Below are 16615 nucleotides of genomic sequence, written 5' to 3' on the forward strand. Positions count from 1 at the left end.
AGAATAGAATGCACCCATCACTGCAGAAAGGTGTGTGGGACAGCGCCGGTCTCTTCTTCAGGCAAAACCTCTCAGGACCCAAACTGCTTCTGTTTTGTCTCAACTATCAGTAACTGTTACCCTCCGGAACTGTTTTATTATATTAGCCTAGGTAAGCAAAATGAAATGGAGTTCATACCGAAGAAAAATGTAGATTTAAAAAAAAAAATCTATTGTTAATGAGAAAGAAGGGAACTTTGTTTTCAATCTGCTAATGAGCTCATTTTCTTTGCTATTCTTTGCTATTTTGGGTGGCGTATTGACAGCTTTGGGGAGGAACGATCTCGATTATTCAGGGCCAGGAAAATAAAATCTGCTTTCTCATCCTAGTAAGATAATTCTTCTGTCTGAATTAACTAGGTAATTGCGCTGGCTGGTTGTCCTTAAGCTGCCAAGGGCAAGCACACATCAGAGCCTCCTAGGGACAGTAAGGACCTTGGAGAGCCCTGAGGCCCCCAGCCCCATGTAGGGCTGGCAAAAGCAAGAGTGTTGGAGGTGGGGTGTGTGTGTGTGTGTGTGTGTATGTGTGTGTGTGTGTGTGTGTGTGTGTGTAGCTTATCCAAGGCCACATGGCTAGCTTGTGGCAGAGGGGGTCCTCCTGACTCCTGTCCCCAGCTCATTCTCCTTAGCAAATAACATACAACCTCTCTTTTGACCCTTGCGCCTTGGTCTAATTAGCTATAAATCGGGAAAGATTTGCTCTTGCATAGCAGGAGGAGCTAATTCAAAGCCAAGTCAAACCAGGAGCTGTGAGACCACCGAGGTCCCGAGAGATGTGGGCCTAGGTTGTAGGTCCTCGCAAAGCTGGTTTTCTCCAAAGCTTCTACAATGAGAGACGGGCTTTACCTCATAACATGAGGGATTCCCCAAACGTGAGAAGGGGGTTCAGATGGGGGACAGCCAAAAGAATGACAAATGTCCACTAACCTTTATCCACAGGTGATGATGCTTGCTTACGATTCTGTCCCCAGGCCTCTTTTGTAAACTCCAAACCTCTGTATTTTACTTCTTGTTTAACATCTTTTGGGGAGGTATTTTATTTTATTTATTTTTAAAAAGATTTTTTTTATTTGTTCCTTTGAGAGAGAGAGAATAAGCGGGGGTGTCGGGGGGAGGGCCAGAGGGAGAAGGAGAAGCAAACCCCCAGCTGAGCAGGGAGTCCCATGTGGGGCTTGATTCCAAGTCCCCAGGATCATGACCTGAGCTGAAGGCAGCCACTTAACCGCCTGAGCCACCCAAGTGCTCTTTGGGGAGGTATTTTAAAGATCCTTCAAACTTAATATATCCCAAACAGCTGTTAAACCTTCTCAAATTTGAATCTTCCCAGCATTCACCAGGTCAGTGAATAGCACCATCACTGTCTGAGTTAAATCAACTAGAAGTCCCAGCATCATCCTCAACCCCTCGGTCTCCCTCTCTTTCCATAGCCAATCCATCGCCAAACCCTGTAGGTCTGACACCCCAAATGGCTCCTGAATCCATCCGTGTCTCTCCATCCTTGGTCTTGGCTACTGTCATTGCCATGCTGGGCTATTGCTATGGGCCCCGATTGGTAAACCACTTCCCTACCCGATGCCTTCTCTCCATTGAATCCAGAGTGATGTCTTTGAAGTGAAATCCGTGTCCTCTCCTTTTTTTCATCCCTTTAAAGACTTGCACTGCCATTAGGAGAAGACAAACCTCCCTCTGTAACTTCCAACCTTATATGACCTACCCCTTCCTCTCTCTAGACGCACCTCTCCACCCCTCCCTGCTTTTCCTCGTTTCAGATACATCCTTTGGCAAGTGTCAGTTCTCACAACCTCACGCTTCTTCCTCTTTCTCTCCCATTGCATTGTAAGCTCCATGCTGGCAGGGATCATGTCTGTGTGCTCACCAAAGAACCCCTAGTCTGGCACAGAGTGAGCACCGTATAATGCTGAATGAATGAATGCATGCATGCATGCATGCATGCATGAAGGAGACACACCACTAAGTCAGACTTGGGTTTGAATCTCGATTCCACTACTTCCTTAGTTGTGATCTTGAACAATCAATCCTTCTGAAACTCAGATGCCTCATACACAGAAAAATATCCTAATATTTGCTTTGTAGGAACTTATGAGGACAAACGACATGAGTGTGAGAGGTGCCTAAGGTAGCCACTGTGTCTGGGACAAGGTCGGCCCTCAAGTGATGCTTGTGGTCATCATCCAAATGGCCTTCCCAGTGGAAGACTAGGTATCCTATTCAATACCCTTTAAAGTCTTCTTTTTGGTTTGTATTGGTTTGTGTCCGTTTGCAACCAGAAATCCTACATGGAATGTAGCTCTAGTCCAGACTAACAAAATAAAAGCATCACGTTCCAAGTTCAAGCCACTATTGCTTCTAACATTAGTTCCTTCAATTCCGCAAGTATGTCAACCCTCTGGGGCGTATACTATTATTCTCATCTCACTGAGAGAAAACTGAGATGTGGTAAAGCTAAGCAAGTTGTTGAAGGTCGCACAGCTAACAGGTGCTAGCGCTGGGACTCAAACCCAAGCTGTCCTTGCTTTACACTCTTGCATTCTGCAATTTTATCTATATTTTGGAGAAGTAACCCCAAAGCAGCTAAAAGGTGAGCAAACAGAATGCTTGCAATATGTTACATAAACCCCCCCATCCACCACCACCAACCACCAAGATCCAAATTATGTAAAAGAAAGAAATCTACATATTCTCATCCATGCATAGATGCATTTTTCTGGCTAGAAAAAAGAAAAAAAAATAGAAAAAAGACATGGAAGGAATATACCATAACAATGCTGATTTCTGAGGGATAGAATTTTAGACAGTTAACATTTCTTTCCTCTTTTGTTTTTCATCAATTTCCTACATTTTTAACACTATAAAATGTATTATAATTACCATCGAAAAAACAAACATTTTGCTTCTGAAAAATGCCTTTCCTATTAGTAAAATAAGAAAAAGAGAGAGAAAGAAAGCAAAAAGCACCACGCAATCCAGATCCAAACAGGAAAGGAAAAGAAGGGATCGTGATGTCGCCGTGTGTACCTGGAGATTTGCTGATCAGGCTCGTCTCTGTGGATTTGTGCTCTGGGCTTGAGCAACAGCTGGAATTCTCATTTCCAGGCAAAGCTCTCCGAATTTTTAGTAATAAATAACCTTGGACCACAATTAGCTTACTCAACATCGAGCAGTAATAGGTGGTGCTTAAACATGGATTCGATGTCTGCAAAAAAAGCATTGAGGGGACATCAGCTCTAGCCTGAGCTCAACTGTCCCCTTGCCACACGCCTCAGAGAATCTCTACCCTCTTCTTCTGCCAAATGGGAAATCTGCCAAAAATTGAGCTGTATCTGTTTGGAAATCTGCTGTGAGTTGCAAGAATATCAGCCAGTCCTTTGCTGTCGTAAGTGTTTTACATGGACCCAGGATAAGCCTGAGAGTTAGATATTAATACCATCCCCATTGGACCAGGAGGAAAAAGAGGCTCAGAGCACTTCAAGGCCCTGCCCAGGGTCAAGTGGTTGGTAAGGATGGAGCTAGGACCCAAGAGCAGTCTGGCTCTCTAGTGAATTGCATGTGGTTGTGACCACTGCCTTGTGCCAAGGGACATCTTTCAGCTTGGAATGAAGTGCAATACAGAGAAGAGCTTGGAACAGCTCAAAACATGAAAAAAAAAAAAAAAAAAGCAAGTCGTTAGTTGGGGGCATTTTAAAGGAAATGGCTTCTTGGTTTGGGGCAATGTTTTTGAATGGTTACTGATTAGGAAATAGGTATAAACCTAGGAAAAGCTGCACATAAATAAAACATTTCCACCTCTCATTGGGAAAGAAAAAGTTTCCATCAAGAGCACAGGAGATTCCCCAAACAGGAAGAGACACTCCTTACCCAATAAAGTAGTGATTTTGTGTTTGTATGTTCTGCTCCGGTAATCTTGCCTTTCAGACAGCAGATATATTATGCAGTTGGGTTTATGAATATGGCTTGGGCAAAACAAGCTTGAAACCCTCTGCCCTGTCCACACATCTAGCTATCCATCCATGTGTCTAGTGAGCAGAAATTTGGGTAAGTCCAATACTCCGAAGTGGAGTTAGTTGCTGTGATGGGAATCGGGTATTGTCTCTAAGACTCCTGGGCGAAAAGGATCTAAACGGTCATCTGGTTGCCCGGTTTCCTCACTTACCCTCTTCCGCCTAAGCGGCTGCCAACACATGAGGTGAGGTTCTATTTGCAAGGACCTCCAGGGAAGAGGAGTATCTGGCCTCCCCCTGGGAAGCCCTCATCAGTCCTTAATCAAAATGTTTAGGGCCCGTGGGAGAGCTGCAGCCGAGGCCAGCTTATCAAGGTGGGATTTATTTACTTACTGTCCAAATCATTTCACATCAGATTGGCTTGTTGCTCTCTCCACTCACCGGCTGGAGAGCGGAGGTGACAGATGACTCCATTGCTTACTTAACCAACCATAAACAGGACTTGAAAGAAGGGGGTTCACTGCACATAGCTCATCTTTGGAGAATCTGACAAGCATCAAATTGATGGCAAACTTCTGCTCATTATCGCAAACGCCTTTTCTGCTTTCCCCCCTTTTTCTGTTCCCAAAGGAAGGCATTTACCGCGGTGAGCTCACTGGTTTCACTGCAAAGAGAGGAGAATAATGTGGATCTAAGCCAGAAAGTTGTGTCCAGTCTAAACGGCCGGGGGGCTGTTGAAGGCTTTCTTTCCCGCCTACACGGACCTCAGGGTAGGAGGCAGCTTACAGGATTTTCTGGACCTTTCAGCTTATTCAGTTTTCTAAATCCCCTGAAATTGGCTACTTAATGGTGTCTTTGATTATCTATAACTCAGACTACAATGAGATGAAGTTAGAATGAAGTCATAGTGTCTGAATAATAGTTGTGATCTCTAAGACATACACACAGGAATGACACGCTCCACAGTCCATGGGATGATAATTTCAATTTATTTTGTTCCTTTTTTCATTACCCTTCCTCCAACTACCACCCACCCCCCAACTTCCCGCCCTGGAATAAGCGAGAAAACGGAAGGCTGACTACTTATGCCAAGCCAACTGCTGTGCCAGGTGTTGGGCTTTTAGAAAGATTATTTAATTAAATTATCCAAACAACTCTGCATGAGTCACGTTATCATCCCAGGTGAGACAACGGATGCAACGACTAGCGACGTATGTCGCTGCACCACACTTACGTGGTTCGTGTTGTGGTTGGACTTCAAGCCCGGGGCTCATGATGCCAAAACCCAGACTCCTTCTCCTGTCATATCTGCCAGAAAATGAGGACTGATCAGTGGCCAGAGAGGTCAAGTATGGTTACCAGCAGCATATGCAGGCGTAGGTGTACGTATGTCTCTGTGTGTGCGTGTATGCACGTGTGCATATATGTGCTCGTGTGTGTATGTGTGTTTGTATGTGTATTTTTGTATGTGCATGAGAGTATATGTATGTGTGCACATGCGTGGTGTGCGTGTGTGTGCCTGTATGTGTGTATGTATGTGCATGTGTGTGTGGGGGGAAGTGGCTGGTGTACAAGAAGCTAAAGCATTAAAGAGAAAACAAAAGTTAGGATAAAATACGCTGAGAGACATTACTTGGGATGTGACAATAAAATCTAGATGAAAAAGTAAAATAAGGGCAGCCCAGGTGGCTCAGTGGTTTAGTGCTGTCTTCAGCCCGGAGTGTGATCCTGGAGACCCGGTCCCATGTCGGGCTCCCTGCATGGAGCCTGTTTCTCCCTCTGCCTGTGTCTCTGCCTCTTTCTCTGTGTGTGTGTGTGTGACTCTCATGAGTGAATAAATAAAATCTTAAAAAAAAAAGAAAAAAAGTAAAATAAATAATACAGCGAACAGAGAAGTGGGCACGAAAATGTATGTAATGCTTGATTTAGCAACAGTTCTCATTGGACTCCTTTACCGTGGAAAGGATCTAAAAGTGAGGTTCTATGCCTACAACAGCACCGAAGAATGCACATGTGCAGAACTCACCACTTTTCTGGAATCAACAAATGCTATTTTAATGTGATAACATTCCCTTTTGGAGGAAAATAAGCCCTTGTGATTAGTCAACGCAGTGTCCGTGGGTACATGATGGTAGGAGCCATGTGCTTCCCCGGCTGGCTGGAGCCCGGCTGACGCTTGTGGGGTCCCCTCTCCTATGGGATCTGTGGGATGCAAAGCAGAGGAGATGCCACCCAGGCCCCCAGCTCCCCTCCTATGTGGCATTATTTAGAATGTCATCTACCAATTGGTTGAGACCTCCTTGGGGCCCTAGGACCTCACATCATGACGTCTACATTCTCAAGTCATCGGGGGTGATGGAAAGAGCTAGTTATTCCACAGGCTGAAGGACCAGGTTTGAAATCCCTGACATATATGCTTGGTGTGACCATAAATCCCTCGGCTTCCCCGAGGAAGAGGAAGTTAGGGCCACGTGTGCATGTGCATCGTACATCCGTCTGTACGACGCGGACAGTAGTCCCTTCAGTGGCGGAGAGCTTCCATGGAGGGCGATGGGAATCACGTGTCTGGTGACCTCATCGAACGTCAGCTGTCTCTCGCCTTTGAACACGTCGTGTCAGCATCTTGCCAGAATTTGAAAATTTCGAGTGAAAGATGTCCCTGCGTTCCTGCCCTTCTTACCAGGTACGAAGAACACAGCAAACGGTCTAGCGGTTCCTCAAACAAGATCACCGTGTGACTCGCCCCTTCTACTCTGAGGTCTGCACCCAAAGAATTGAAAACAGGTGTTCAGACAAAAACCTGTACAATTCACAGCAGCACCACACGCAATACCTAAAAGGTAGGAGCAACGCAAATGTCGGGACGCTGAGGAACCACTCAGCAGAATGCGGAGTGTCCAGAGATGGACTAACATTCAGCCGTAGGACAAAGTGGAAGTAGTGACATGCGCTCCAACACGGACCTTGAGAACATGCTAGACGAAAAGGGAGGAACACAGAGGTCCCATATTGTGTGATTCCATTTATGGAAAATGCGCCAGCACAGCGGGACCCGCAGAGGCAGTGAGCAGATCAGTGAGGGTCGGGGCCGGCCAGGAGGAAGGAAGTGGGGGCTGAGGACAAGGTTTCCTTTTGGGGTCATGAAAACGTTCTGGACGTAGATGGTGGTGGTGGTCGGACAACATGAAAACCACGTTCACATGGTTAAAATGGTACATTTTGTGTTACGTGCATTTATATCGCCCTATTAATAACAAACCAAAAAGAGAAAAAAAAAAAAAGGATAGAGCCACGAGGGGTTCTATAACACGCCATTGTCATGCTGGTGAAAGCTGTTTTTTGAGATCCAGATGGAGCCTTCTCAGAGGGCACATCACCGTGTAAAGACGTCTTTCCTCACGGCTGGGCCTCGAACCCGCTCTGGGCCGAGACCCCTGTGCCCGAGGCCCGCGGCGCCCCGCGCCTGTGTGCATCCGCCTGCCCACCCGTAGGGTCTCCCCGCTGCTAGACAAAGACCCTTTCTTTCCCCGTGGTCAGGAGGAGCCGAGGGGGCACAGTGGATGCATAAACATGGGCAGGAAGGCAGGCCGCCTGAAAGCTTCCAAAAGCCCCTTTCTGACAAATGAAAAATGTTGGTGACTTCGAGTCACAGGCCAGGCTTTTAACAACCCTCGGCGTATTTATTTAACCCAGTAAATATGTTTATTAGCAAGGCCGCCTCCTTTGTAGAGCAGGTAATGGATTCCCCATCTGGTTCTGCTTTGCAGACCGGGGCACGGCGGCCAACACCTAGCCTCCCCCAGCCTGGGCGGTGGAGGCCTGGCCGCCTTGCCTCCTGGAGGCCCCGGCCCCTCCGTGTGCGTAATTACAGCCGCTCCCAGAGAGGAGGAAATCCCCGGGCTGCGGCCCTAACTAGCCCGGGCCTTCCACCCCCAAAGGCCGTGTCTCGGAGGGGGGAAGAGAGGGGTCATAAAGCTTTCACGTTATTAACTTTTTCTTTCTGAAAAGAAGCCTGAAAAATACCATCGCACCACATTAAAGGCGTTACGTGAGCGCGGCCTCTGCCTAATGAGAGCCTCGGACCCCGGGCCACATGCGAGCCTTCGAGGGCCCCTGTCAGCGGAAACTTGACGCGGTGCCAGCCCTGAGGGCAGGGGCGTGGGGGGGGCGCAGGGTTCGGGTGGAGGTTTGCACCTGACCCCGGGGACCCGGAGCGGTGGGGTGCCACCAGGGGCTGCACCCTCACCGCCCTGGGAGGGCTCCTTCCCCCCCCCGGGGGGCCTTAGGATGTCCTGCAGGAGGTGACAGGGAAGCAGGCTGCTGCCATCAGAATGGCTGGGGTCAGAACAGGTGTGGGAAATGCTGAGCAGGGAGGCTAAAGGTGTGATAGAGCCCCCTCTGGGCCAAGCCCCCCCAGAACCCCCCCCCCCAGATAGCAGGGCATAGGGCCCGGGGCCCAGGACTCAACCGCACCATGGCTAGGGATGCCCCCCACAGTCCTCTCCCCAGTCCCACCCATAGATTCCCAGCCAACAGAAGGGTTTGTGACTTTTAATGTGTTTGGATGTGTTGACAATGGGTGAAATCGTCTCCCTGGGCATTGCAGCCGAGGTCTGTGTGGGTGCAGGTACGTGTGGGGCAGCAGAGAGAAGGGGGCCGGAGCAGTGACAACCAGCTTTGGCCTCAGAGCTCATCCTGCACGTCTCATGACCTTGAGTGGGTCTCTGCTCTCAGGCTCTTAGGGCCTGATGGGTTGACTCTGAGCTCCCTCGTCCACGCTTGCGACGCCATGTGCTGAGGAGGGCGTGGGGGCCAGCAGGGGTCTGCAGCCAGGGCAGGTGGAGAGCACCTGCCCCTTCCCCCCTATCCCCACTGGCCTAAGGACTCACCTATCATGGGGTGAGGAGAAAAGCAGGCAAAGCCTTGGATCTGGAGAAAGAAGAGCCCCCCGCCCGGGTCCTAGAATCCAGGGGTGGACAGCCTGCCGGGTCCAGGGAGATGTCAGCAGCCCGGCCCTCTGGAAGTGATTGCCTCCACTCTGAGCTCCTAGGCGTAGGGGACAACTGTCCTGTCTTCTTCCCGATCACAGTATTGACTTCATGGTCCGGCCAAAAACAGGCCCCGGCGTGGAACTACTTGGTCCAGCTGTGCAGGTTGTGCACTGAGTGTCCCTGGGGGCATGCAGGGGCTTCGGGAGACCCTGATATCCGTGTGATGGAGCCCCGTGGGCTTGTGCCGTGCGAAAGCCCGCCCATCCCCTGGACTCCTGACGTGACAGCTGGCACAGCCTACTGTATACTCCGTGTAGACAGGGAGGTGGAGGCCCAGGGAAGTCTGGTTCAACTGGTATTTAATTTGCCTTTGTGATTAATACAGCAATTTTTGCACATTTTATCTCGCTTGATTGTCTTTGTGGGAGCAGGTGGGCGTTAACAACTCTATCTTACATGTGGGTGAAGGAGGACCATACAGGGGAAGGGACCGGCCCCGCTGTTCGGATCCGAGCACGGCCATCGCAGGGCCAGGACGTGGGGCGGCCGATGGCTTGTCCAGGGCCCTGGCCACAGGACTGTGGGCTGCCCGTGACGCTGCCCACGCATCCTCTGTCCTTTGCAGGGGAAGGATCCTCAGGCATCTCCGCCTCTTCAGCACCTGCGTGTCCCTGGGAGGGAGCCGCTTGCATCAGCCTCGACTCTGGGTTCGGTTTCCAACTCTGCTGGCTCATTGCCCGTGAGCAAGCTACTTCCCTCCGTCCGTCCTTCCTTCATTCGCTCATTCAGTAACTATTTATTGGGTGCCTACTGTGTACCAGGCATGCGTCAAGCCCTGGGGATGCCCAAGTAAACAGCACGCACACACGCACACACACATCCCTGCACTAAGTGCTCCATCACCATCAGCTACACCCTCTGGGCTTGACCTCCCCCTGCCCGTTCTCCTGGTGCTTTGTAGGCGCAGTGACCTCTCCCCAGGGATCAGAGGAGGAGGTCAAGCTCCCTCTCTGGGCAGCCTCAGCCCTTGGGAGCCAGCGAGGGAGGCATGGGAAAATTACCCATTCATCCCTGTGCTCCCATTTCCTGGCCTGGGGTGGCTGAGCATTGTCATGCTTGAGCTGGTGATAATATATTCCATCACACAGTGCTCGTAACATTAACATCCGTGCTTGTCTTGGTGAATGATTTTCCCTGATACACAGAGCATTTCCTGTACCAGGCACCGTGCGCTGTTTATTTATAGGGTCCCTAAAGGAAGGGAGATGCCAGTTTCCTCGTATGTGAAGTGGGGGTGGAGGGTGGAGCTGCTTGGAACAGTCCTGTGTCCACAGGAGGGACTGCAATCGTTCGATTAAACTGTCTATGTGAATGACCTCACCTAGTGCTCGGGGCCTAGCAGGCAATCAGGGAAAAAAAAAAAAAGCCACCTATTTTTATGTTTAGTATTATTGGAGACATCAAATTCCACACAAGGAGGGAACATGTCTTTGCTTGCCAAAGATCAAGATGCCTGCAGCCTCTGCTCCGTCATCATTTCAGGGGGGTCCCTACCAGGTAAGTGCCACAAGGGAAAGGTTTGGCCGGCTGGGCCTGAACCTCCTGCTGCCTCTGCGTGGCACAGTCACAGCACTTTGCAGCCCCTCACGGGTCGGCATCAGCCTCTGTCTCCTCCAGAAACTTCCCTGACACTTGAAAGGAGGAAATCGGAACAGGCACGCCGGGCTTCTGGGCTGGGATTCTGCGAGGCCGCAGCTGTTGGCGTGCTTGCCCATCAAAGGCTGCGTGTTGGGACAGTGGAGGGCGGGAGGGGAGAGGAATTTGCAGGTATCAGGGAACAGGTAAGTGCGCAGAATGGTCCTCAGACGTGCTCGGGAAGAGAAAAGACAGGAGCAAAGTCTGCTCGTGCTTAGAGGGGATCTGAGTCACTGCAGACGTGATGGTGATGCTTCTGGAAACATTAAAAGGGCTTTTGTTTTCACTCTCCAGGGCACTCAGGGAGTGATGGAGCTTCACGCCACGGCAAAGCGACAGTGAGCTTTTAGGGATTGTCGTCCTATTATAGTCGAGGAGCTGAGGCTCAGACCCGTTGGAAGTGAGGACCATGGAGTTAAATGACGTGAGTTCAAATCCCAGCTCCGCCTCGTACTAGCTACAGATCACTCTGGGGGAAGTTACTCATTCTCTGTACATCAGTTTCCCCCATCTGGAATATGGGGCTGATAAAATAGTACCAGGTGGCTGGAAAATGCTTAGAAGAGTGCCTGGCACCCAAACCAGCGCGAGGTAAACGTTGGCGATGAAGGTGACGAGCTTACGGTCTCATCACTGGAGAAAAGCAGACTCAGGCTCTGAACCCGAGTGGCCCAGGCCTGTGCTCTTTCCACGAACCCTACGCTGCCTTATACTTAGGGAAAGGCACTGAAGAATATTAAGCAGAAATATGTCATACTAACACGAAGCCAGAGTATTAAGAGACAATTTGCTTTACCACTAGTGGCTGAGGGGGTGCACCAGTGGCCAGTCGGGAGAAAATCTGGGGTAGTGACCCTTGATCAAGGCCTTAAGCTCATTTGAAATTAAAACCGCTACTGTGACAAAAGCCTTAACATTATCTGAAAAACCCCACGATAGCTTCTCAGCTCATAGTACCCTTTACTAAGATTATTATTATGTTTTTTAGGGGTGGTTTCCTGAGCTCACTTTCCCGTGCCTCTGCGGTGCTCATTCTGTTCCCTGTGCCTGGAATGCCTCTTTATCTCCGAGTCCTGCCTACCCTTCAAGATTCAGCTCAAGCCCCACCTTCTCCAGGAAGACTTCCCTGACCACCTGGCCCACAGGGTTGGTCTCCCCCCCTGCATCTGGGTGCTCACTGGGCCAGGAGCACGCAGACCTGTGAAATGTGAATCTTTTACACCGACATAGAAGTCCTTTTCTGGAAACTAGACTGTAAGCTCCTCGGGACTGGTGTCCTGCCCTGAGTCTCTTTGTATTTTTTCTTCTCACTTTTGACTATGGATTACTGATTTTTTTTTTTAAGATTTTATTTATCCATGAGAAACAGAGAGAGAGGCAGAGATATAGGCTGAGGGAGAAGCAAGCTCTGTAAGGGGAGCCTGATGCAGGACTTGATCCCAGGACCCCGGGATCACAGCCTGAGCTGAAGGCAGATGCTCAACCACTGAGCCACCCAGGTGTCCTGGATTATTGAATTTTTACAAGCTTACACACTCATGCTCACTGAGGTCTGGAGCCCTGGAATGACATTCTGTTTTTGCTGTTTTGGTTACAGCATCTTATCCCACTGCCCGGCTCTAGTAGACATGTATTCAGTCAGTTTTTCTTCCATTAAACAGACATGTGCTCAAGACCCACCAGGTGCAGACTCTAGGTGACTAGAGATGAAGGAACCAGGTTCATGGGGGGAACGGGGTGTGTAGCAGGGAAAACCAGATATGAACACAAGTAACTCCAGCCTGCTAGGTGGTGGGATGGAGGTAGGTGTTCGGGAATAGCACAAGCTGCCTGAGGGATGTGACCTGCCTCTAGAGTCAGTGTGAATGCGTTATCAGAAAAGTGGAGAAGGATGCTTGCTTGGGTACAGGGGACAAACAGCAGGCTTCGAGGAGCTTAATAGGATTGGGGGATGATTAGCCGGAGGATGTGGCCAGAGAAGGAACTGGCTGGAGAGAGCCAGGAGAGGAAGGCCTTGAGGAAGCTCCCCTAACTCGGTGTTGGGCCAGTTTTCAGGATTTTTGGCAGGGTGTGTAATCTGTCGATCTGAGATGATAGACAGGGAAGCCTCTGTGGGTGACAGTGACCTAAATGTCAGTGAATCGGGGGGCTGGTGAAATACCCGCCAGGCAATGACCGAGGTGTGTAATATGGCCAACCCCAAATGGTCTGGATTTGCAAGGGCTATTTCTGTCCTGTCTGGGAGCGAGCCTGAATCTCTGTGCCACTTCCCTCCTCCCGGGAAGCTGTCTGTCCTGTGAGCTGGCAAGTCCCATGTTTTTGTGCCTGAAAAACCCTGCTCTCGTCCACCACAGGCGGCTCATAGCTTTCAGCAGAGGATTACTTAGAATAACAAGTTAATGACTGTCCTTAGATCAGGCGAGGCTTGCTGGAAGAAGCAGGCATGCCCAGAGTTCATTTCACTCCAGTCTGGTGGGGGTGGGCTGAGAAAACACGTTGCAAATTCCATTCTAGGAAAAAAAAAAAAAAGAAAAGAATTCTTCACCCAGTCAAAGCGGCAATTTAGAAGGAGCGTGTGGGAACGGGGCGTCATTTAAAAATATAAAAGCAACTGTAACCCTCTTCTGAGTGTGGCAGGGCAAGGGAGGCAGACCTACCTGGGGAGATGGGGAGTGGGCTCTCGGCCGTGCTGTTCTTGGGGTCAACTGATGCGGCCCCCACCTCCCGCAGGAAACAGCTGGGGGCTCGCGTGTGATGTGGCATGGGGAGACAGGGATAGGCAAGGGGGAGGGGAGGGGGCAGGGGGAGGGCAGAGGTGAGGCTCTGCTGGCTCTCCTCCATCAACACCGGAGACCACCAACAGGCCCGAGCTTCTGCTCTGCTCCCCACTGCTAGCGGCAGGCCAGCCCATTCGATGCTCTTCTAGAAGCGTTGAAGGTGTCTATGCTCACTTGTTCGCTCACTCAATAAACATCTGATGTCCTGAGCCTATGAGAACACCCGATGACACACAACCTCTTTGCCAAATGCTAACTCTGTAACCTGTGAAGTCTGTTAAGGCGCCAGTGGCTGTGAACAAATCTCTGGGAAGAGACACAACGAATGTGCGTGTGGCGGGAATTACAGCGTGTCCCCGTCTTAGAAGAGCTCCAGGGCACTGAGGCTGGTGTTCTAGAAGCTGGAAGCGATGCCCGAGGCCCTGAGGGATAGACATATGTGCAAGGTGGAAGGAGGACAGCACAGAAAAGCAACGTATGCTTACCACGAGCAGGGCCTTAATACACACCACGCACCGCTTCTGATCTTTAAACCAATCCAGGTAGTTCTTGCTTGGGGGAGGAGGTGGGCCGAGATATCAGACCCCTTTCCGTGCATTGCAAATAGAGTATTTTTACCCCGAAATGGCTCACTAGTATTTTGTTTTGTAGCTCTATGATTTTATTAGCACAAACACCATATGCACATCAGCTGTGTGTCTATTCATTTTCTTCGCTGCGCAGCGAGGCATTGGGATTGGTGACCTCGATGGCCAGCTGGGCTGCTCTTCCCGCAGAGGTCCTGCAGTTCTTGGAGAAGACATTGTGAGCGATCTCCGCACAGTGAGACTTGTTGTTGCACATCAGCAGTACTTTTAGCTCCTTGCCATTGTGGGTGAGGAGCTTCTGGAAGCCACTGGGCAGCATGGGCTTTGTCTTCTCATGGCTCATGTAATCAATGTTGGGCATCAAGATCGGGCCCTTGAAACTTCCGCACACCCTATCATCAATGCCTCTGGGTTCCCGCCAGTTGTGCTTCATTTTGACACATCGGATCTGACTGGTGCCGGATGAACTTCTTGGCCCCATTTTAAAGATCTTGGGCTTCCCCAGAGGTCTGAGGGCGGTCACGGTGCCGAATGAGAGACGGCTGCTACCTCTGCAGGCAGTGCGGGGGGTGAGAGGGGAAGCCCACTCTTTCTAAACAGAACTCAGCAGAGGCTTGGAGAGGTTAATTTGACTAACTTGAAGCTGGTAAGTGGCAGAGTTGCGACTTGACCCCATGGGTCTGACTGTGGCCCATGGGTCTCTCCGCTGCTCCCCCCGGGACTGAGCTGGGGGCAGCTCCGGGGAACAGAGGAGCGGCAGCCCGGAGCACGTCCAGGCGCAGCGGAAGGCCTGCAGAGGAGCTTGCCGGGGATGCAGTAGGAAATGGGGATTTCCAGGCCCCTCTGGAAAGGAAGGTTTCACCAAAGTGTGGGCTCCGGCTCCCCGAGGCCCCTGAGGCCCCCATCCTTCCTCCTTGGCCTGGCTGGAGACTCTGGCTCTGAAACCGGAAGTTCCTGAGGGATGAGAGTCCGGAATAGTGTGCTGGGAGTTGTATACAGGAAGAGGAAAACACAGGTAGAACTGGAAATGGTATAAACACATGACTCAATGCTTTCCCTGGTCTCGCGGCTGGCTTGGCCTGTCGGCTGGGGAGGCCTCAGCCTTCTGGGGTCTCAGCTTCCGAGAAGAATCCCTGAGATGCTCTCTCCCACCGGAGATCTAGTTCTGAGGCCCATCCAGCCTGGGAGGCTGGAGCATCGTCTTTACGGATGGAGAGAATCTGTTAAGGGGCCCCAGTGGAGCAGCAAGCATGCTGGCTTTGAAGTCAAGGATCTCCGGGCTTGAATCACAGCTCATTCCTTTACTGGCTGTGTGACCTTGCGCAAGTTGCCTAACAGCTCTGGGCCTCAGTTGTCTCATTGCTTACAGAGTAACGAGATAACAATACTCCTGGGAGGAGTAACGAGGTAACAATAATATAGATGCTTAAGCCATAGTGGTTACTTTTCACAGCACACAGTAGAGGCTTAATAAGTGCACTTGGTAGAAGCTAGCTTCCAAGGTGGCCCCAAAGATCTTTGCTTCTCACTATTCACTGGCCCCCTCTGAGCAATAGAATATGGCGGAAGTGATGGTGTGTGACCTCTGAGCTGAGGTCATGCAAGCATCGCAGGCTCTGCTGTGGTCTCTGGAATCATTTACTTGAGGAAGGCCGGTGCCAGGCCATGAGGACACTCAAGAGGCCTGGTGAAGGGGGCCTGGTGGAGGGCCTGCATGCAGGCTGGCTGAGGCCTGTGACCGACTCACCAGGCATGTGGGGGAGCAGCCCTCGCAGGGTCTCCCAGTCCCTTATGACAGCAGCTCCAGCTGGCATCTGACCATAACCTCATGAGAGGGTTCCCCAGTCCAACCACTCTAGAACTCAAACTCCTGGAAACCATAAGAGACATGAAAGGACCGTGGCCACAAAACTTTGATGTGACTTATTACACAGCAACAGCCACTCGTGCAAGTCACCCTCTTCTCTTCCCCACCGGCTTCCCCTTGCTTCTTGGACCAGTTAACTTGCCAGTCTGTTTTGGGGCCATCCCTCTGCCCTCACCCCACATTCTTTGTCTCTGTTGGCTTCCTGGGTTGCTGGGAACTACCCTCAGGGCAAGCCCACAGCCCAGTAGACAGCCTCTCGTGGCTCCCACTACCTAGGCTCCCCGGAACTTTATTGTATTCACTATGCTGCCATCTTGTTGACCCACACCCACGTTCTCTACCTGCTTCGTGTCCTTCAGCCTCTCTAGCAGCCTCTTATCAGCTACTTCATTGGTAGAGGGGAGGCTGCCAGTGGGGCCTGGCTTAGTCATCTCCTCTGTACTCCCCTACAAGTGTATTTCCCTCCAAGTCCATTCTTTCTGACCTAGCACACAGATCTGATCATGCGTTGGCCAACTTGCAATCTCTCCACAGCCCCCCAGGGCACCAGGATACAACCTCAGTGTCTGTCTGGTGGTAAGGAGCCATGTCTCCCATGCCTCCTTCCCTGCATCTTATCGTCCAGTTCTTCCACTGTGCTTCAGCTTGCTTGAGAAATAGTTTCACTTGACATCATTGTTTTGAAAGATTTCGAGAGATG

The 16615-nt window shown here is 50.6% G+C and overlaps 1 long non-coding RNA gene and 1 pseudogene across 1 annotated transcript; one reads left to right on the top strand and one right to left on the bottom strand.

Moving 5' to 3' along the window:
* The first annotated feature begins 10434 nt into the window (after positions 1-10434).
* LOC111090418 lies at positions 10435-13439 on the top strand. Its single transcript, XR_005371813.1, has 3 exons — positions 10435-10546; positions 10979-11108; positions 11673-13439. It is a non-coding gene; the product is annotated as an uncharacterized LOC111090418 (long non-coding RNA).
* Positions 13440-14160: 721 nt separating this feature from the next.
* On the bottom strand, positions 14161-16346 carry LOC482976 (annotated as a pseudogene).
* Positions 16347-16615: the final 269 nt, after the last annotated feature.

Source organism: Canis lupus, chromosome 17 (genome assembly GCF_011100685.1).
Source record: "Canis lupus familiaris isolate Mischka breed German Shepherd chromosome 17, alternate assembly UU_Cfam_GSD_1.0, whole genome shotgun sequence".
NCBI classification, from domain to species: domain Eukaryota; kingdom Metazoa; phylum Chordata; class Mammalia; order Carnivora; family Canidae; genus Canis; species Canis lupus.